The following is a 22,973-nucleotide window of genomic DNA, read 5'->3' on the forward strand; positions in this document are numbered from 1 at the left end:
GAGAGAGAGAGAGAGAGAGAGAGAGAGAGAACCGACTTCCCACTAGTTGTTCTCTGACCTCCACATATCCACATACATACCCAAACAAATAAGCAAGTAATAAATAAATAAGTAAATAAATAAATAAACAATAAGATAGGAAGGAAGGAAGGAAGGAAGGAAAGAAGGAAGGAAAGAAGGAAGGAAGGAAGGAAGGAAAGAAGGAAGGAAAGAAGGAAGGAAGGAAGGAAAGAAGGAAGGAAGGAAAAGAGAGATGGAAGGCTGGAGAGATGGCTCAGTGGTTAAGAGCACTGGCTGCTCTTCCCGAGTTCCTGAGTTCAATTCCCAGCAACTACATGGTGGTTCACAGTCATCTGTAATTGGATCCGATGCCCTCTTCTAGTGTGTCTGAAGACAGCTACAGTGCACTCACATGAGTAAAATAAATTATTCTAAAAATAAAGATTTGAAAAGAAAGAAAACAAGGAAATGAGTGGTATGGTCCAGTTAATTGTTTGTTTGTTTGTTTTTTTTCCTATTTTATGACAATTAAAGGCCACTTTTGCTAACACTGCTCTCTCAACAGAAGCACAGGGACTACGTTACTGAATCTACTCTTTCACTGTGATCTCTGGGGCCTGTAAAGTAACTTGGGACCTATTAAAAACATATGGAATGACGAATCCCTGCTTCTAAGGTTCTTGAGTTAGGATTATAATCTATGCATCACTAACCTCCTCAGCTATCATAACCCCCAAACAGCTTTTTTTTTTTTTCTTTTCTTAAAGACAGGGTTTCTCTGTGTAACAGAGGCCTGGCTATCCTGGACTCACTTTGTAGACTAGGCTGGACTAGAATTCAGAGGTCTGCCTGCCTCTGCCTCCCAGAGCTGTGATTAGAGTCTTGTGCCACCATACCCTGTCCCAAATAGCAATTTTATTTATTTCTCATGAAGACCTATTTGAGGATTTTGAAAGGAGAAAAATATATTATATCTAATAAATAATTATAAATAATTAATTATATCTAATAAAAAATAAATTATTATATCTAATAATATTATATCTATAATATAATAGATATATCTAATATAAATAAATATATATTATATATAATTAGAATATATATTCAAAATGTTCTGATAATAATTTAAGCTTTAGAATGGGAAAATTAGCATATTAATCTGCTGTTTAGTGTACTGATTATTAATTTCAAGACTAAAATACATTTGAAAGTCATTTGCTATAATTTCTATAAAGACCAAGTAAGGGAATATATGTAAAGCTCCTTGCTATCTATGAAATACTAAAGAAATGGTATTCTTCATATTTCTTCTGAAATAGAACTCACTGTGAATGCACTTCACAGATGATTCAATGAAACCATAGCATTGTGTGACAAAACACATCTAAAGAAAGAACTCAGTTCTGCACATTTTGAAGAAACTGACACTTTGAAGAAGCTACATTTAAAACAGAGTTCCAAGGAATGTTGACAAAGTGTCAAGAAGCAAGTATTTACTAAAATTGTTCTCCTACCATGGAAGCCAAGTGACTCACTGGGACACAAGACACCCAGTCTGGGAAAAAAAAAAAAAACCGTATTAAAAAAGGTATAATAAGCCAGGTAGTGGTGGTGCACAGCTTTAATCTCAACACTTAGAAGGCAGAAGCAGGCGGATTTCTGAGTTCGAGGCCAGCCTGGTCTACAGAGTGAGTTCCAGGACAGCCAGAGCTACACAGAGAAACCCTGTCTTGAAAAACCAAAAAAAAAAAAAAAAAAAAAAAAAAAAAAAAAAAAAAAAAAAAGGTATAATAGAGACAGCCATGGACTGGATGCTTTGTTTTGTTTTGTTTTGTCTTGCTTTGTTTGAGACAGGGTTTCTCAGTGTAGTCCTAGCTATCCTAGAACTCATTCTGTAGACCAGGCTGGTCTGGAACTCACAGAGATCCACATGCCTCCCAAGTGCTAGGATTAAAGGCATGTGCCATTATGCCTAGCCAAGACCTAGATTTTAAAGACAGGAATTGAATCTTGTTATCATGGATAAGTGGGGGATTGTTCATATTTTCTAGCTCAGATTTCTCAAATGCAAAATGGCCTGGTTACCAATAACCAAACCAGGTGGGTTTAGTTATGAGGAAAATTTTATACAGAGATTGTATTTCTGAGACACTGAGACACATTCAGGAAAAACATCTTAATAGACAAAAACTAGTGATGCTGTATTTTTAGTAAGAATTTGAATAATAAATGGCTTTGCGAAGATGATGACATGTTCTTTTTAAAAGGGGACTACTTTCAGGTAAGTTACTTGACTAGTGAATAATGTCATCAAAGGTGATCGAGAACAAGACAATCTAGATCAGTAAGTGCTGGGGACTAGAAACTGTCTGGCCCGGAGGTAGAGATATTGCACAAAAGATGCTTGAAAAAATGAGAGAGAAAGGGAGGAGGTGGCACCATCAGAGCAGCTGTGCCATGGCACCTGCGTGATTGCTGCAGGAACTCCTGAGGTAGAGTCAGTTTCATGACCTTGCACCTGTACAGCTTCAGATTCATTGAATGCTTTGCTACTGCTGTCTTGAAATTCTTACTAACTCAGCATGGAATTTCCCTTTGGAAGTGAAATATAATGGCGGTATACCTCATGGGAGTGAGCAGAGACCCTAGGTACAATGTCAGTGTCTGCCACTGTTCCTTACTGTCCCACCTATGAAACAGCGCTCCTGTGCAGCTACCAAACATAGGAAGTCAGCGAGGCTCAAAGTGGTAGTCAGGCCTGTGGCTGCACGTAACAGTGAGTCAGGATGACAAGGGTCTTGCTGAACATCCCAGAGACCACTCAAAACCTACTTTGAATGCAGAAGGAAGGAGATAGTGTCCAGCCATTGTCTATGGTAAACAACCACATCTGTTAAAGATTACTCCTGCTTTATTAGGAACCTAAAAGTGGCATTGAAAAAAAAAAAAGATGTCTCTCTATAATCATGATTCTGTATTGTGCATGACTTCACTGCCCTGTAAGGACAAAATTCAAGGTAATGTGAGTGAGAGAGACAGAGAAAGAGACAGACAGAGACAGAGAGAGACAGTTAAAATCCTCAGTTAAAGTTGTGTTTGCATGAATAAAGATAAACAATAAAAAATATGAATTGAAATTTGAAGTTTTAGTTTCTCTTAGTACAACATTAAGTGACTTAAGATCACGAGGCTTGAGATCCTCCAGCCTGTGTACTTGAGTGGCTCCAGATCATGCCATCAGTGGGCCTGGCGTAGCCACACTACCTCCTTTCTATAATCCTCGGGTCTTTGTGCTTATTTACTAGAGCCTCAGATTCTGTCACAATGACAAAAACCTTTCATCCCCAATCCCAAGAAGCCTGCATTGGTGGACAGGGTGTTATATAGAGAACCAGCATGGACTTGAGTTTTAGTATTTTAGGAACCGAGTCTTTGTCACCATGTACCTCGAGGGAAAATTATTTAAATTTTCTAGCTAAAATTGTTTTAATTGCAAATGGTTAGGTTATCTCTATGTAGCTTTCAGGCTCAAAGAAATAAACTCCATATTAAGCCCATGTAAATGACTAGATGACTATATCTGTGGACAGCTTTTTATATTATGGAAGAAAAGAATATGAATATCTAAAACAGGAAAGAACACAAGCTTCCAAGTATGAACTGCTTCATTTTCTACAGAATCAGTTCAATGAATGAACCCCTCCAATAGAAGGCAAAGGAAGAAGTAAGTCGAGGCTAGATGTCAGTGCCTATCATGTGACATAGACCTACTGAGTGCTAGGCACTTCTGCCATTGTTCTTCCATGCTATCATGGTAAGCACATGGGCCACATCTTATAATTGTCATTTTTTTTAATGCAGAAAATGAGGCTAGGGGTGAAGGAAACTTCCTGAAGTCATACTATCAGTAAAGTGATAATATTTCAAGCCTAGGCATGAGTGCCAACAAAGACATACTTTTCTAACTATAATAGAGAAAAATAGAATCATGGGTAAGGTGAATGAAATTACTAGGAAAAAAGTTCTAATTTATGTACATGGAAAGGGAAATCCTGCCGGGCGGTGGTGGCGCACGCCTTTAATCCCAGCACTTGGGAGGCAGAGGCAGGCGGATTTCTGAGTTCGAGGCCAGCCTGGTCTACAGAGTGAGTTTCAGGACAGCCAGGGCTACACAGAGAAACCCTGTCTCGAAAAACCAAACCAAAAAAAAAAAAAAAGAAAAAAAAGAAAAAGAAAAAAAAAAGAAAGGGAAATCCTTCTCAATATTAAAATAGCATACATATATCTGTCTTTCCTTAAGCATGATTTTGTCAATCTGAGGATCAAACCCAGGGCCTTGCTCATATCAGTTAAGTATTTAACCACTGAGCTGTCCCTTGTGCTATCTGGTTGACTGACAGTGTTCCTCTATGTAGCTCCAGCTAACTTAAACTTTCTGGATAACTCAGGCTGGCTTCAAACTTGGGATCCTCCTGCCTCAGCCTCCAGAGTGCCAGCACACCTACACTATCCTTTCCTGCTCTTAATTCTAATTCTGAGCATCATTTACTGTTCTCAGCCTGACCTTTCTGAACAATGCTAATTTATTATGCTAATTTCCCAGTCTAATATCTTTAGAATACCGGAAATCAGGTTTCCTTCCAGTTTTTCAATCCTATATTCAACTCAGAACAAAGTTAAACTTTTGTTTTACAAACAACTGTATTTTCTTTGTAGTCAGAAGAAAAATCAGTCACAGATAAGCCTCGACTAAGTTCTCCAGTAAAGCCAGGAACAGGCTTCCAAGTGTCATGTTTCTTGTATTACATACTCTGATAGTTATTTTTGCTTGCTCATTCCAAGCCCAGCTATATATCCTGTGACCCAATCCTGACTACTTGACATTTATAATATCCAGGTGTGCCAAATTAGTGATAATTAGCAATGTTGTGCATGCATGTTTTTTGACTCACCCATTCCTTGTGTCCACAGCAACGAACTGTGAACACCAGAAACATAATAGTTATTTAAGGTGCAGCCAGACAAATAGCCTTAGCTCAGTGCTACTTTGTAGCAGCTAATGTTTGCAAACTGCAAGGAAAACACGGTTGCTTCTTCACAGATTATAGCGCTCCTTACTACTCAGCCAGGTTAGTTTGTTGCGCTGTTCTGGAACAGGGATTAGATTAGTTTTTCTTAACTGTTTTACAGAAAAATTACTGGAAGATGGGTGCAGCCATTTGCAGTTTATATTTCTTCTGCTGTCTTTGCCACCTGACATGGAGCTACAGTCATCTCCTGCCTGAATTGTTGCAATGTTTCTTGATCATACGGTTTTCATCTTTGCTTCCTTATCTATATTCTGTTTTCATCACGGCTACCAGAGTATTTATTTTACAACTTAAATCATGCCAGTTCTCTAAAGGCAGAAGATGACAGTGGAGTCTGGCGTGATGGTACATGACTTTAATCCCAGTACTTGAGAAAAAGAGACCAGGGCACCTCTGAGTTTGAGGGCAGCTTCCTCTATAGAGTGAATTCCAAGACAGCCAGGGATATGCAGAGAAACCCTGTGTCAAATAAACAAGACAAAACTATTTATCCTATCAGTGCAGTGACCACGATGGCTCGGGCTAGTTAGACGGATGAGGATCAAAATAACAAGGTATGGACTATATTTTCTGCTGGGGTATATGTAGGAAAAATTAGTGAACTGTGATATTTCAGAAAAAAAAATACAAGAATCCTGGTACCTTTGAGATTTGTTTTGAATAAGAAATTGTGAGACTAGACTCATATTGAGCTGCTGTGGTGAAGGACAGTATAAGTGGACCAAGTTAGGGGAGGGGTCAGGAATTAAGACCTATGTCTGGTGTTCTATGGCACATAAGTAGGTGAGTGACAGTGATGACCTTAAGAGCCAAAATAATTTCTGCATGTGATTTTTTTTAAGTTAATGATTCTCTGTTGTTTTAGTTAGTGTTTTACTGCTGTGAACAGACACCATGACCAAGGCAACTCTTGTCATGACAACATTTAATTGGGGCTGGCTTTCAGGTTCAGAAGTTTAGTCCAGTATTATTGAGGCAGGAGCATAGCAGCATTCAGCCAGGCATGGTGCAGGAGGAGCTGAGTGTTCTACATCTTCTTCTGAAGGCTACTAGAAGACTGGCTTCCAGGCAGCTAGGATGAGGATCTTAAAGCCCACTCCTGCAATGACACACCCACTGCAACAAGGCCACACCTTCTAATAGTTGAAGGTTTTGGTGCTCAAATCCCTGGGCCAAACATATTCAAACCACCACACCTGCTATAGGAAAACATCAAGTTTAAAAGTCCTTTATTTTGACTGAAATTTCACATAACTGAGAAATGTTTGAAGATCGGTAACTATATCAGTACTGAGAGGATACAGTGGGCATTGGAGAAGTCCAGAGGCCTTTAGTAAATATACAGACTGTTTATAATGATTCCTTTCATGTTCAAGTAGTGGTATTGACATAATAGAAGCTTGTGAATATTTTGATGCTCAACTTTAAGGAAAAATAGTTTTAAGATGTCTTTTTGTTAAATTAGATATGTTAGGAATTTTCAGCTTAGAAGTGTACCGTGTGTGTGTGTGTGTGTGTGTGTGTGTGTGTGTTACCATGAATAAATCCTTGGGACTACACCTAGCTGAGTCTACATCTACTGTTGTGTGTAGTTTTGTGCTATCTGCCTTTCCTCCAGAATCTGGCCATGCTACCAGCCCCTCTCAGCTTCTCTTGAATCTGAGAATAAAAGACACAGACACAGTTCATTAAACCTCCAGGAGTTAAGCACAGCTTGTTTGAGTTTGAATAGTGGCATTTAACAACCAGAAATAGTATGGAATTAGTGAGGTACCCAAAACAATGATCAGAAATGTCGTGACATAAATTTTACTTGAAAAATAACAATCTGCAGCCTGAGGGAAAAAAAAATCACAGGTTCTTTAGTAACAGCTTCTAACCAGATGTGCTGTGACATGAAGGGAGCTGAAACAGTAGCAAGAATCAAGACTCACTTTTCAGTTATTTGGAGAAATGTTGAAAAGTGACCTCTAGTGGGCTGTTTCTTCACTGGAAAAGCTGGCCCTTTTATTTTCAAAAAGTAAGTTTTTCTTGCCTCTGCCATCGCCATTCTTATTTATTTACTCTGTCACTCAGGTCAACATTAAACAAGTCAGTCACTCAGGATGGCATTAAAACCAAACTTAGAAACTTAGCACATTTATTTCAATTGCATTTAAGTTCTAAAATGGGTATTTCAAGAGAAACTCACAAATTCTACTGGTCTGGTCTAACATGTTTGAAATTAGGTAAACGTTAAAAGACCTGTTTGTTGTTGTTGTTTTTGTTTGTTGTTGTTGCTTTTGGGGGCTGTTTGCTTTCGTTTTCCTTTTGTTTGCTTGGCATCATGTTTTTCAGACCAACGTGCTTGTCTGGTCAGATCATATTATATACAGCTTAGAATTGTGAGCACCAAACCAGGACAAGCCAGTACATATACTTCTGGGCCTGAAGGTCACTAGATTTGCCTGCTCTGTATGGAACTGGTCTCTAGCATACTTTTCCACAACCTCCAGACAGCTTATGCTGTCCCTTGAATTCTAAAATAAAGTCAGCCCCCTGCCATGACCCATGACCTGGATCCTCTGCTGAGCAGGTTGAACAAGGGCTGTAAATCAGTATCACTTGCTTCCTGGTTCAGGATCAGGAGTTAAATCCACTTAAAAAGCACACGTTGAAAACAAGCACGGTACTGATTTAAGGTTGGATAAGGAAACAGTGACAGCAAAGAGATCTCCACCAAGTTACAGATGCATCTCTCAGGTCACACGATGAGCTCTATTTTATTTTAAAAGTATAGATTTTGATTTTCAGAAGTGAAAAAGAGATATGAAAGGGAAACTGTTTCTTTGGTTCTGTTTGGCCACTGTTTTGGTTTTTGAGGCAAGATCTCATTATGTGTATCATCTTGGCTGGCCTGGAAACTCACAAAGTAGACCAGGCTGGCCTTAAACTCACGAAGATCTGCCTGCCTGCCCGGTGCTGAAGGTGTGTGTCACCATGCCCTGCCCAATAAAAGGGAACTTTAGACTCTGGGGTTATTGATGAATGATAGAGTACTTGCCTCAATAAAGAGATGGAAGGGAAATAAAATAAATAAAATGAAAGAAATGACTGGAAAGGGGAAAAACAAATGTATTCAGAATGTGCTTTATTTTTCGTGCTATTTCAGAAGCACAAAAGATTCAAACAGCATGTTGGAATGTCCCAGTCTTCCTCCCTCCCCTTCCTTTCTTCCTTTCCCCTCCTTCCCTCCCTTTCCTCTCCCTCCCTCCCTCCACCCCTTCTCTCTTTTTCTCTTCCTCCTTCCATCTCTTTTGCCTCCCTCTCTCCCTCCCTCCTTCATTTCTTCCTTCCTTCTTTCCTTCCTCCCTCCCTCTCTCCTTCCTCCCTCCCTTCCTTCCTTTCTCCCCTCCCTCCCACAACCCTCCCTCCTTCTCTCCTTCCTCCCTTGCTTCCTCCATCCCTCCCTTTCTTCCTTCCTTTCTCCCCCTCCCTCCCTCCTCCTCTCTTCCTCCCTCCCTTTCTCCTTCCTTCTTCTCTCCCTCCCTTCCTCCCTCTCTCCCTCCCTTCCTTTCTTCCCTCCTTTTTTCTTACCCTGCCTTTTGTTAAGAAACACACTCCCAGTGAAGTCTGGCCTGGCCTCAAACTGCTTTTCCTCTTGATTCAGGCTCCTGGGTGCTAAGTGCAAACATGTGCTACCCACAGTCACTTGGGTTTCTCATCTAGAATACTGCAATTGTACTAAGCTTAGGGAACTTTAGACTCTGAACTCTGTAGGCCTTCCCCAGCTCACTCAATGTCAGCTAACAAACTTAAGAGAAACTTCACTGACTTCAACCCTCCCCTGGTCCAGCCTCACTCTGCTCAAGAGACATAAAACAGGCTGTAGATCAAGAGAGTGAACATAAGGCAAGCTGCAGAAAGCTTGATCTTACGCATGTGCACTTTTCACATATATTGAGAACTACTCAAATAATGAATGAATTAAACAAAGACAGAAGTCAACCCTCTCTTCCATTTTTAAAAATCTTATTCAGTTCATACCAGAATTAGATTTAGGATCTTCTGACCCCCACACAATTCAGAAGAGGCTAAGAATCAGGTGGTTTTAAAGAATCAGGTGGTTACTTTTCGAATTTGCGTAAATACTACAAAACAATTTTAGAGAATCATTGTAATGATTATATAGGGTAATATGCCAATACTATACAACGTTTTATTCTTTTTGACTAGAAACTTCTTGGTGACCATTTGACAGATTGTCTCAACAAGGTATACAAATGTTCCGAAAGCGTCTTGCACCGGTAAACCAGCTTATCAGGACCTCCCACACAGTTCACTCCAGCAGGAGTGAGCAAACAGGTCTGGCCATGTGCCCTAAAGGCCAGCATTCCTGGGCTCCACCGGACCACCAGGGAAGGGAGCTGGAGAGTACTCAACCTCCAAGACAGTCTTGGGGGAAAGATTTTTTTCTACCCAATGTTTAGGGAAGATAAGAAATCTGAGGGGTGCAGGAGGTGATTCAGATTCAAACTGGACATGGTCTTGTTTAATTTTCCTTTCTCAAAGAAAAGAAACAGTGTATCCTTAGACATCTTCTCTCTGGATTTCTCAGCAACATCCTGTTCCACTTACCGAAAGAAGACAAGAAATGCCTCTTTCATTTATAAGTGAGAAAGAAAAAGTGTTTATGTCCTTAAAGTTGAAAGGCCATAGGCAATAAAGAAATCACAAAAATCTACAAGGAAGGATTACTGGACTGATAATATTTATGTCTGCAGCATGACTTGGATTCCCTTGGTTCATCTCCACTCCTTACTATAACTCCAGAGAGTTTTTCAGTATTTCAAGTAACAGAGGAGTATGCAGATTCAGAAGGTGACTGGCCAACAGTTCAGATAGTCATCGAACACAACCCAAGTAGTAGGGATCACTGGGGCCTTTCTGACTGTACTACCGTAACTTCATCTTCCAGTACAGCCCACAAGTGTAAGGAGGGGCCACAGTCGTTCCTTTCCTCACCAAAGATGTGGTAGCTTAACATTCGATTTCATTAGCTGTCTATCTAGGGCTTCTGATCCCCAACCTAAGCTGTGTGTCACCAATGCATGAGAAAAAAAAAATCAACAGCAAAAACAAAGCAAAATAGAACACACACTTTGACTAGTGGATTTTTTTTTCCTCTGTCTGGAAGCTAAATATATCCACTCAAGTACAGACATGTAATTCTTATGCGGATGCTCTACTGTTAGTAGGCATAGAACACATCTGGGCAACCTGTATCACTTGTCAATTAATATACTCTTTAGAATGTAGCAACAAGAAGAAAACGGATTGTTATGCTTTGCAATATTGAAAAGGAAACAAAGACTTTGAATCTCTGAGGCATTTGCTTGACTCTTAGAGTACTAGAATATTCTAGGCTGCTTGCCAAATGAGTGTTTTGTTGAATATAAATAAGCTTATTATCATGCATATGTATAATTGCATTCAATAGAAACGAGGGCTAATAAAGCATTTTATACTAAGCAGAAGAATATTTTAGTAGGAAGAATCATTGTCAGTTTACATATGCCTCATAGAATTTTTCCTAACTTAATACTCCCTAAATTCTGAGAATAGCAGCATTTCCAAAGTCTTTCATTTTACTGTGACTTTTTTTTTCTACTCAGAGCTACAGAAAATGTCTGGAATTTAACATGTGTGACTTTAGAAATCTCTTCTCGTTTATTATGATAAGACATTTAACTTTCTAACCTCAGCTTTTCTGGAATGTATATTAAAACAACATGCATTCCAATAATAAAACACTTTAATATGGAGTAATATTTGATTAATTATCAGCTAATAATAGCAGTAAATAGTACAGTCAATAGAATTTATCTTTTAAAATATCCATTCCATTGCTTCTCGGCCTTTTGGCTAAGATCAAGTGTAAAATATCCATTCCAGGGGTCTGCATTTAAGAGGACTGCTAAAATGAGGGCTTCTTGTTGTTATCCAATACTACTTGACTTCAGTGAAGGGAAAATGTTATCTTACAGAGAATAAGGGTAATGAGTTGTCAGATGTATCAATTCTTGGAGCAGGCATATAAAATTATACTGGAATTTGAACCAGATTTACCTAAAAAAAAAAATTTAATGTATAGAAAGTTTGCCTAATGCCATGTGTCAGGACTTTTCATTTGTCGTTGTCACTTCCGCTTCACTACTCATTCTCCATGTTCTGTTGCTGAAGCTATCTGCCTGACTGGAAAACTGAAGTTGGATATAGATGATGTAGAGGGAGAGAGAGAGAGACAGAGAGAGAGAGAGAGAGAGAGAGAGAGAGAGAGAGAGAGAGAGACAGAGAGACAGAGAGACAGAGAGACAGAGAGACAGAGAGACAGAGAGGGAGACAGAGATAGTGATGGCTTGTAACTCCGAGAATGTAAGTAATGGAAGGCAGCTTTCAAAGCTGATAGAGGAAAGGTACTTTACAATTTGTATTGGCTGGTTTTGTGTGTCAACTTGTCACAAGCTGGAATTATCGCAGAGAAAGGAGCCTCCCTTGAGGAAATCCCTCCGTAAGATCCAGCTATAAGGTGTTTTCTCAATTAGTGATCAAGGGTAGGAGGGCCCATTGTGTGTGGTGCCATCCCTGGGCTGGTAGTCTTAGGTTCTATAAGAAAGCAAGCTGAGCAAGCCAGTAAGCAGCACCCCTCCATGGCCTCTGCATCAGCTTCTGCCTCCAAGTTCTTGCCCTGTGTGAGTTCCTGTCCTGACTTCCTTTGGTGATGAACAGCAATGTGGAAGTGTAAGCTGAGTAAACCCTTCCCTCTCCAACTTGCTTCTTGGTCATGATGTTTTATGCAGGAATAGAAACCCTGACTAAGACACAGTTTAAATGGATAGTCTTAACCTCTGACATGAACTGAACCTGTGTACTAGATTACTTCTTACACACACACACACACACACACACACACACACTAGGGGCTGGAAAGTTAGCTTAGTGGTTAAGGGCAACTGTCACTCTTGAAATGGACTACAGCTTGATTCTCACTGCAAACATGGTAGTTCTAAGCCATTTATAACTCTAGTACTAGGGAATCTAGAACATACTTCTGACTTTCTTGAGCAAGGCACACACCTGGTGACATATATGCAGGCAAAACACTCGTACATATGAAAGAAACAAATAAACCTAATAATTTTTATATAAAAAGGAAAAAATACAATAGACAAGAAGGTTAGACTTTCTAGGAGGTAGGTGGGTGTAGTTTCTCATTCAGGATAAAACAAATAGTGGTATGAACATACATTTATAAATCAACTATTACTGAAGAGAATATATTTTAAAAGTTTCTAGGAAGAAAACTGAGATCCCATTTCTTTTGTTCTTTGTAACTGATTTTTAAAACTTGTATCTTCAGAAATGAGATCGTCACGGACACTTGGCACTCCTGTAAGATCCTATCTTGCCATAGACAGAGAGGGAGGAAAGTTTAAAAATACTTCCCTTTAAAATATTTAAAAATAAGTCCCTTATAACTAATTATTTGTAAAGCTAAATAATAATACCAACTGCCTATCTAAGGTATTTTATGACTTCCTTATGTCCCAGACTTGGCATTTCCATATGAGGCCCATACTATTTGAAAGGACTGCATTAGTGACTCTTTTCAATGCAAAAGAAAATTCATCCAACTATTTGATAACTTAAGCTCCATGCCTTACTTATATCAGCTGAAATAGAGCCTGTCAGAAGCCATCCACCTTCTATGGTTAATTAAAGATGGTGACACTCTCAGGATATACCACAAGCTACTGAAAGGGAAGTGTTTTTAAACCCCCCTCCTTCCCTGGTCTATGGTAAGAAAGGCTCTTACAGGAGTACCAAGTAATTAACATCCCCTCCATACTTGTTAAAGGTCAGCACCAGTAAATCAGTTAATAAGCACTTCCTTAAAGTTCAGGACAGGAAACAATAAAGGATGCTATATCCAGATAGAAGCTATGAGGATAACTTAGCTGGGTGGAACGTAATTGCTGAAGATAAATTTAGCCAGGTCACCTTACTCTTATGGAAAAAAAATACTTCTGGGAACCTGGCAACCAAGTAAATAGTTAGGGACTTCCTTCCCATTCATAAGTTCATTCAGCTCTGTTCTGAAATGTTGTTCCAAGACAGATACCTATTAACTCATGAACGCTACTTCTAAAAAGAACTCGGGCAGTTACTTAAGAGCAAAAAGGGAATAAACAAAACAAACAAATAAATACTTGATACTAAAGGGAAGAAAACTTTTCAGAGTCTAAGTATGTGATCAGATCTTGAAATTTAAAACTTCATACAAATAATGTAGCCCCTCTTATTTATTTATTTACTTGTTTGTTTGTTTGTTTGTTTGTTTAGGGAGATGAAGAAATATGCCTGGAGTTGTGATTTTTCCAAGATAAGTCGACCATAATTACCCTAGCTGGTTACCATACTACTTTCTGTAGTGACATTGTTTTATATTTTTCTGTGAATTGTCTTACTATCTCAGCTAAATGCCTTTAAGGAAAACTGCTCAGATGGGTCAATCAGTGCAGCGCAGTAGCAGATTCAGGGGTGGCTGATGCGGACAGTGATGGCACCCGGTGTAAAGGTCCAAATGACATGACAGGCAGGCATGGGGCTTGTTCTCCGGTTTACAACGCATGCATATTCACTCAGAAACACTTCCCCACCACCCATTTTGTGGTTAAAAACCTGGATAACAGAGAGATTCAGCCTATTTTCCACTAGGTGGCAATATATCTTTTTGTAAAATGAAAATACCCATTTGAGGTTTTCCCCTGTTTGGTGGAACCAACTAAAAATTACTATTAAAAAATTAAGATTAAAGAAGTCTTCATACAGATATAGAGGAACCTGGGAATATATGAGGACATATATTTCCAGTATAAAAATTAAAACAATAAACTGTGTTCCACATATGTTCATAATCAGGATTTACATGAACTCCAAAATGATCATATTAAATATTTGATAGCAATTTATTAAGTGAATTAGGGCTATTCTTATTTGTGCTAAAAAAAAGTATTTCTTTTTTTTTGTCCAATTGCTTAATACATTAGCGCTGGAAACAGATTGCAGTACTATTAAATGTATTTGTTATTTCCATGGCTCATTTTAATAATCACTTTGGGGTAAAATCCTATTAAACTCATTATTTTGAACCTTTAGGCTTCTGTTAGTCTATTTGTATTCATTTAGTACTATGTTGTCTCGTAACAAATAAAATAACCACCGTGTTCTCTGAAGTCGGGTGGGTTTAATAAGCTGTTTCACTATGTGCTTGCTAAAGCTGCCTTAAAGCAAATCACAGGTTATGACTTAAAAAACAGTAACATGTTTGCTTTCTCACTGTCCACAGTCTGACAGATGGATCTGATGCATTCACAGTGTATCACAGTGTATCACAGGGTTTGCACGGAGTCTTTCTCTGAGACCTCTCTCCTTGACCCATAGATGGCCCCTTTCTCATCTCTTCTTGTGGGTGCCCCTCTGCCATCCCTCTTCCTAATAAAAACATCTGTCCTGTGAAGTAGGAACTACGCCAGGAACATCATTTAACCTTAATAACCCCAGTAATGGCCTTCTCTAAATATAATCACATTTAAAGTTTTGGGGTATTAGGACCTCAGTGCATACATTTGGGAACAAACAATTTTAAAAAATTTTCAAAGGCTTCTAATAGGAAACCACAGTGGAGAGCTACTGATCTAGATAAATTTCCAAAAGGTGACCAGAGAATAATCATGAACCTTTATTAAAATATAAATCTCAACAGTCTCTAGCCACTTCCATTCTTATTCTGAATTTCCAGGAGTACAACAAAGCCTGGTTATGAAACTTGTAAATAGTTTCTAAAGTCTAGGAAGCAGTGACCTCATTCTTCTTATTTTATAGGTGACAATCCAGGGGCTTAGAAACCTTACTTCACGCAAGGACTCACAGCTAGGAAATGGCATAGCCAGAACGGAATTCGATATTTGATCTTCTGACACATGAGATGATTTTCTTTCTTTCTTTTTCTTTCTTTCTTTCTTTCTTTCTTTCTTTCTTTCTTTCTTTCTTTCTTTCTTTCTTTCCCAGAATTCTGAGTGTTTATGGAAAACTATAGGAACTTTGAGATGATCTTATACTCATGGCCCACTGTCAGAGTGTACCTTCCCTTTTATTAGGGTATCCTGACACGTACTACAGGCTTAGAAAGGCAGAATTTTCCCAGCCACGTTTATAACAAAGGATAAGTTACAGGAACTCAGAGTGTGCTCAAGGGCCATGAGCAGCATCCAATCTGATGGGTGTTTATACATTCTGCACTGCGTTCTACTTCGTATTGCTAAGATCTTTTACCCTGTTTTTTTGAGCCCTATACGGCAGGAGAATACAGCAGTCTTTAGTGCAATGGCTGGTAGGAGGTAGAGAGAGACCTGCTGTCTTGACACCAGTGGCAGAAGCATGAAGGCTTCGACCCACTCTCCTGTCAGAAAGTGGCAGCTCCTATGAAAGTAATTGCTGGCAGAGTCAGAGCCATGGTTGGCTGGTATGCTGGACCTAAGGACAAACTGATAGCTCAAGCGATTTTCAGTGCTTCTGCCATTAACTTTTCAAAATCCTGGGCTAGAGAGAATTCCTGGGAACTTTGTGTCAGATCCTGAAAGGACATACATAAAAAGCTGTGAAACAATTTCCGAAATCCCCATGCATTGATGTCTATAGAGTGAAATGGAAACCACTGAACGGGTGCTGACTCATGAACACTTAAACAGTTTCTTCTGTTTAATTTAAACGTGCTTTTGGGCTGGAGAGATGGCTCAGTAGTTAAGAGCACTGGCTGCTCTTCCAGATGTCCTGAGTTCAATTCCCAGTAACCACATGGTGGCTCATAACCATCTATAATAAGATCTGGTGCCCTCTTCTGGCCTGCAAGCATACGTGCAGGCAAAACATTGTCTACACACTAAGTTTTGGGTTTTTTTGTTTGTTTGTTTGGTTGGTTGGTTGGTTTTGTACTCTTAACAGGGGCTTTCTCACATCCTCACAATCTAAAAAGTATTTTAAAAATTATTTGGGGGGGGGGTGCGGAGAGACAACTCAGTGGTTAAGAGCACTGACTGCTCTTTCAGAGGACCCTGAGTTCAATTCCCAGCAACCACATGGTGGCTCACAACCATCTGTAATGGGATCCAATGCCCTCTTCTGAAGACAGCAACAGTGTACTCACATAAATGAAATAAATAAATAAATCTTTAAAAACTTATTTTCTTTTATTTGTGTAGGTGTATGCACTACTAGTACATGCTTGATGCCCATGTAGGCCAGCAAAAAGTATCCAGATCCCATGGAATTGGAGCTACAGATGGCTTGGAGCAGCAGCCTTGTGGGTGCTGGGAATTAAACCCAGGCACTCTGAACGAACACCCTGTGCTCTTAATACCCGAGCAGTGTCTCCAGTCCCATTCTCGCAAGTTTTATTTACAGAATCTCCTTGGGCTTTAGTGGAAAAGAAAGAGCAAAATGTGGCCGTCAGAAATGCAGACAGGACAGTGCTGAAGAATTAGAAACTTGTATTTACAATACAAAGCGGTGCACATTCCGTCTCAGGGCCAGAGCGGGTTTTCTAAGGTGGCAACTCCGACATCTCTAGCAGTTGTAAGGCTGGTTCTAACCTCTTCTCCAACTTTAGTGAAGGGCAGATACAGCCCCTCTCTAAGGTCAACTGCTGAAAAGAAATGGTTCTGGCTCTTGTGAGAGTCAGTTCCGTCAGGTCTCTGGTCTTGCCTGTAGGCTCTGCATCTTTAAGTTAACAATGACTTAAGAGTAATCTCTTCCTATAGGACATCTGTAAAGTCCTTTGGATTCTGTTTTTGTTTCTTTTCATGAGTAGCTGCTAATTCGTGAGTAGCTGCTAATGCCTATTACCTTCAAAAAGAACATTCTTGGGCTGGTAAAAATGGCTCAAAGGAGTAAAGATGCTTGCAACCAAGCCTCTTTGATTCTCAGTACCCACATGGCACAAGGAAAAGAACTGACTCCTCTGACACACACACACACACACACACACACAAGTATAAATAAATGCACATAATAATTATGATGAGGAGAATTATTAAGAATGTAAATCTCATGGAGATAGCCTTTATTTTCAGTTGTCGCTGTATGGTGTCTATGAGACTGTGATGTCATATCTGCACCCTTACTTGGTTTTCTAGTTGACAGTATCCTGCATCCTTGAGGAGGTTTCTACAAAAAGCACTCAGAAACAGTACACCACTGAGCTTTAGATTTCCCCTCCACCTAGTATTGTGGCCCATGCCTGTCAGCTCAGCCCTTTGGGGGATAAAGCAAGAGTTTTGAGTTCCCAGCCAGCCCAAGTTATGAAGGAAGATTCTGTATCAAAACACTAGCCATAACAATAGTAATAAAACAAGAGGCTTCTTTTGAAATGTAACAAAAGGAATCCCTCCCTTGACCACCTGGAGAGAAGATGGTGGATCAATTTATATAGATGCAGGAAACCCCAACCCTAGATTTGAGTTGTTAAAAGTAAATGCATTCTGAATATTTCAAGGATATAAAAAGTTCATATGTGAGCTGGTGGCAATCATGTAACCTGATGTGACTTGTTTTACCATGCTGGTCTTTCCTAGGTATGGAATTCAAGTTTTGAAAGCTATGTTTTCTAAATTTTAGTCCTGGTTTTAGGTTTTGGCATGTTTGAAGGCTTAATAAGCCAGAGCCTCAAAATCAAGTAACTCTGACTTGAAAGCATTATCACCCTGGGTGGAGAGGCATCTTCACATACCAATGCTTCCTCTTTATTTAGATGTTCCAAATTTAGAAATTAAGTGGAGGGGGGGAAACCATTTTTAAAAAAGTCTAATATACATTGAAACTTTTATCTCAGCTATTAATGGCACTGGTGGGGATTTTAGATGCTACCTCTTGAGAGAAGAAAAGGAAGAAGGGGGATTTTTAAAAGCTAGTGATGTGAGCAATGGAAGATGGGGGGCGGGGGGGGGGGAGGTGGAGATGGAATTCAGTTAGCAGATTAAACCTCCCTGGAGATCAGCTTTCACACACTCAGTATTTATCCCTGCCTGGTCTCTTTTTTAAAGCCAGTAGTTAACTCTCACTCTCCTTGAAAGCATTGAGTGGAAACATAATTGCCCTCCCGGAATGCTACCTTTAATCTTCCTAGAGCAGACTCTGAGGGAGTCATACTCCCTTTATGTTCTTTCCTTTTTGAGCCTAGAGGAGAAGCAAACTAAGACTTTTCTATCTGTGACTTCCATGGATTTCTGGGCTGGGTGTCGCTGTTTGACCACATTTGTCTTTCTGAAAGATCCAGGGGAAAAGTCTTTCCAGAGAGGAAAAATAGATCTTAATTTACTTTATTTGAGAGAAAAGAAATCATCAAGTACTTTTGCAAAAATAAATAAATAAATAAAAATAAAAATAATTAAGACTTCACTAAGGAAAAAAAACCAGAAAAGATTCCTTGAGTTGCACAAGCAATTTCCAATTTTGTAATACTGGCACAGCTGCCCAGAGATGACCTCAGAGAGAAGGTGTAGCTCTGGGCCAATAGTCCAGATTCCAACCCTGGAAACAATCCACACAGAGCCCCACCCCCAGCCCCACCATCACCAACACCCCCTCCACCACCACCACAGAAGTGATTTGTGCACTTCTCTTCTAAAACCTGGGAAATGGGGGAAAGGATGGCATTTAGAGTTGATGGCTGAGCATTTTGGGGACAAGTGGAGAAACAAAGAGCTGACAGTTTCATTTATTTATTTATTTCTGATAACTTTCGTATGTCTATGTCTCTTAGTTTACAAAAGATCTTACTATCTCAATCAAGTATCTGCTCCCCAAAGAACACACAGAAAAGAGAAGATACGATAGGTGTTTTCAAGTCTCCATTTTTAAAAGTAGTTATGATAAACATAGTGTCCTGTAGCTCACAGAGCACCTTTAAATACTGAAAAGCATAGGCTGAAGCCAGGGGTTCCTTTGGATGATATTAACAGGTCCATCAGCTCAGGAGGCATCATGATCCAGCAGGGGGACACTGCTCACACTGAGCACAGCAGACCTTCCCAACTAGGAAAAGGAGCAGTCTACTTTTCCATGTTCTGATCACTCTGTCTATAACAGGATAAATTATAGTTTGAATTCTTTTTATGATCCTTTTTATCTTTAGAACGATGGTGGCTTAACATTTGTAAGTACCTGACTTTAGTCTCTTTGCAGCTAAGGCAGCTAAAACCATATGCAAACGAATAAACTTCAACTTGGCTTGATTTTTCTCACATTCCCTCCTCTCTCCCCACCCCCAGTGGCTCTCTTGCAAGCTTGAGGTACTAGAAGTCTTAAGAATCGTTACACACACGTGGACCTCCAAAGTCATCCAGTGATTGTTTCGCCTATGGTTAAAAATAAGCAAAGACCATTAAAGAAAGTTAAGGCCACAAAAGACTCCTCATCGAGGTATTAGAGTATCTTAATCAGCTAAGAATGATAAATAAAGAGAGAATAAAAGTCTATCCTGGAGGGGGCTCAGCAGCTAAGATCACTGATTGGTCTTCTAGAGTTCCTGAGTTCAATTCCCAGCAACCACATGGTGGCTCACAACCATCTGTAATGGGATCCGATGCCCTTTTCTGGTGTGTCTGAAGACAGCTACAGGGTATTCACTTACATAAAATAAATAAATTAATTTATGAAAAGTCTATCTTCATGAATAGTGATCTTTATTGTATGTGACAGAATAACAAACTTCTACATATATAACTTTAGTTGAATTTCAAGATATCATCACAGGGGCTGGAGAGACGGCTCAGTGGATAAGAGCGATAACTGCTCTTCCAGGGGTCCTGAGTTCAATTCCCAGCAACCACATGATGGCTTACAACCATCAGTAATAGGATCCTATGCCCTCTTCTGGTGTGTCAGAAAACATCTACAGTGTACTTTCATACATAAAATAAATAAAATCTAAAAACAAAAGACATCATTATAGTTAGGAAACATGAGCAGCTGGACGGCGAGTTTTGGAGCATGTCTGATGACTTATGACCACTATTCTTCACATTCTATCCAATTAAATACCCTTTCTGTTCCAGGGTGACAGCCATGCTAACCATGCTGTCACGTGAGAGAATGGACTTCTTAGTTTTCATCTGCTTGGTTAGGTTGTACGGATTAAACTAAGTCAATATAGGAAGAGTATTTAAAATACTTCCTGCCTATTGTGTGCTCAAGTATGCATTAAAATTTATATGCAGTTTATGCATGTGTTTGTACATAGGTGGACATGTGTGCAAACTTACATTCCTGTATACATATAGCTTGGAAGAGGATGTGTGATGTGTGTGTGTGTGTGTGTGTGTGTGTGTGTTGGATAGTCCATCTCTTCCAATCCCAGGGTGAGTAATATGCAGTGTAATCTTCATATGGAACTCCTGGTGCCAGTTACCTGAAGGGCAGAGCTTCCAAGGAGATTGTCCTTATAAAACTGGGAAGGAAAACCTCCACAAAAGCTCAGGAGACCCAGAGACAGAAAGGTCATCCGAGTGAGGGGATGACTTAGGAAAGTGGAGATATTATTGAATATGCTCTATTAATTCCAGAACCTAAGCTTCAGACATCCAGGAAGAAAGAAGGAAAGTCTACCTCCCCCCCCCCCACACACACACCTTAGGCGGAGCAAACCTGGGCAAACTCCGTATGAGAAACAGAATGAGTGGAAGAGCTGGACCCTCCTCCAGTTGAGGTTGTCCAGGGCCTTGAGTTCTCAGAATCAGAAAGCGTGGAGGAGAGGGTAAGAGTACTTCGCCCTTTTCTGGACTTTTCTGGTCTTTGTCTGTTCAACAATTTTCCATTAGAAGTAACGTTCACTGGCAAAACGCCTAAATGACTTAAGCTACCAGGGACAAGTTTAACAGAGAACAGGAAGCCACAGTTCAGAGTTCTGACACAGGACCCATCACTCAATTTTGATACCAGACCACAGCCTGTGTTTGCAACTAGATCCTGCCTGCCTTACAGAGACTGTCACACTCCAGGCTCCCGGAGTACTCGGGCTGCAAACTCAAGGTTGCTAAGACTTGGTAACTTTCCCAGATAAGAATTTCGTTTCGGACGTAACTCTCCAGTGCTGTACATTCCAGCAGATACACGTGCGTCCTTTCATGCCCCCTCCCTGTTCTGCAGGCCTGTGGGTGCATGCTGCACTCCATAAAGACACTCTGTAACATATGGGCTCCTCACTGCGCAAACGCCTGGAGAAGGAGAGCCCAGATGCCCGGTCACTTCCGGGCATTATTCCAGTGACTGGGATACAGCAAATGCCGGGTTGCAACTGGCTGACTTTGTGACCTGCTTTTCTGGCAGGACACTCAAAGCTCCGGCCACCTGCGTGGCCTGGAAGCTTGGGACACCTGGTATGGAGTTTGTGGTACCAGTTTGTCACAGAGCCCCGTGACCTTGTTTCCTCCGCAGCTGCGTGCACGCATTAACACAGCTTCAGCCAATGACCTCAGCTAGGAGAGATTTGGAATTCTAGAAGGTCTCTTCTGGGTTTTAGATCCGGGAAACGATCGATGTGCATCTGACAGTGCCCCGTTACAAGAAAACATTACCGAGTTTGCCTTGGCTAATGGTAAAACTAGCTTTGGGCATGCTTCCCCTACTACTCCCGCCAAAACGGTCTGTGCACAGAATGATCCGCATAGCCAAGCCTGGAACTAAAGTATCTGCCTACCTGGATCGCGTAGGTGATAGCTCCGTCATTGCGAGGCTTTCTGCCTGATGGCATGTGTAAGATAATAACTAAGCCAAAGAGAGTAAAGAAGGGACTAGCATGTCTGCCTGCGACCTTAGGAAACCCCTTTCCTGGAGCAGTATTCGCTAAATTTTTCTCAGACAATTCAATTCTGTCTGAATCCCCACTGGTAATGAAGCTGTCTAAGTAAAAGTTAGAATTCCAAAAGGCTCCGGTAGAGTAGGAAAGTAAATCCAAGTATTTTTTTTCTTAAAGGTAATTTCCAAGTCGGCCTGTGCTTGCCCAGTTTTACTGGATTTTTATTCCAGTAATAGAGTAGTATCCCAAGCATAGAGAGTTTAATCAGACACTGTGATTTAAGCAACACCTAAGGACTGTTTTCGCTTCACACCTAAGTATCTTCCCATGTTCCTGCTATTCAGTTTTCTTCCCAACTAATTTTGGCCCTTTTCTAGAAATCTCTCATTAGGTTCAATTATTTGTTTCACTGGGAAAGGGGGGGGGGTTCCTCTTCAGTGCTAGAGTAATTTGAAGACTTGACTTCACTGGTTTTATAGAAGACATAAATAATCCACAGCACACCTAATGACGTGAGCAATGACAACACCAGCCAACAGTAGCAGTGGTAAAACTGGTAAGTTTTGAACTATTCTTTTCTTTTTTTTTACTTACACTTTGAGCAGATTGAGTGTAAAATCATCAGACTATGTGGGAAAACTGAAAGCAGGCCTCAAAGAATTATCGTACCAAAATAGTATTTGAATGACTCCAAGGTAGACAGCTTTTTCACCAAACGTGGTCATACTCCCTGAATAAATTTGCCACCCCCTACAACTACTCTTTACAGGGTCCCTACTCGAAATGCAAAATGCAACATGCAATTTGCTGTCTGGTGGCCTTAAAACAATGAAGGTTTCAAAACCCTTTAGGGAAAGTTTTTGGGAAGCCTTGAAATGAAGACCTGTGTGGAGTTCCCACTAAAGATCTATCCACAAGCATCTTTCAGACATAAGGGGAAAATCAACAAAAAGGGAGGGGGAGGTTCACTCTTTGGAGAAATAAGTTTG

This window comes from Arvicanthis niloticus, chromosome 27 (assembly GCF_011762505.2).
Source record: "Arvicanthis niloticus isolate mArvNil1 chromosome 27, mArvNil1.pat.X, whole genome shotgun sequence".
Lineage (NCBI taxonomy): Eukaryota > Metazoa > Chordata > Mammalia > Rodentia > Muridae > Arvicanthis > Arvicanthis niloticus.